This window comes from Triplophysa rosa, unplaced genomic scaffold, assembly GCF_024868665.1.
Source record: "Triplophysa rosa unplaced genomic scaffold, Trosa_1v2 scaffold406_ERROPOS52721+, whole genome shotgun sequence".
NCBI classification, from domain to species: domain Eukaryota; kingdom Metazoa; phylum Chordata; class Actinopteri; order Cypriniformes; family Nemacheilidae; genus Triplophysa; species Triplophysa rosa.
The window spans coordinates 9362-9859 of NW_026634407.1; positions in this window are offsets into that span (position 1 = coordinate 9362).

The following is a 498-nucleotide window of genomic DNA, read 5'->3' on the forward strand; positions in this document are numbered from 1 at the left end:
ACCCGGATGTCCGGGGCGGAGTCCGGCATGCAAATTTCATTTGCCAATTTTCATTGGCCTTTTCTAAGCAGTCGGAAACGATTGGTTCTCAGGGACGAACCCTATCTGTCGGTTCGACACAACGTCTCGTTCCCTCCATCAGGGAACCGAGGTTACAAACGTAACCGAGACGTTTTCACCTATAAAGCAGGAAGATTTAATTAAACTTATTGCAACATCTAAACCTACAACTTGCTTATTAGACCCCATACCAACTAAATTATTAAAAGAGTTATTACCCGTTGCAATTGAGCCCATTCATAACATTATCAACTCGTCAATTAATCTAGGCCATGTCCAAGGACCCTTTAAACTGGCCATCATTAAGCCTGTTATCAAGAAACCAAACTTAGACCCCAATGAACTAGGAAACTATAGACCGATTTCAAATCTCCCTTACCTGTCTAAAATACTCTAAAAAGTAGTGTCCACTCAGTTGTGCTCTTTCTTACAAAATAA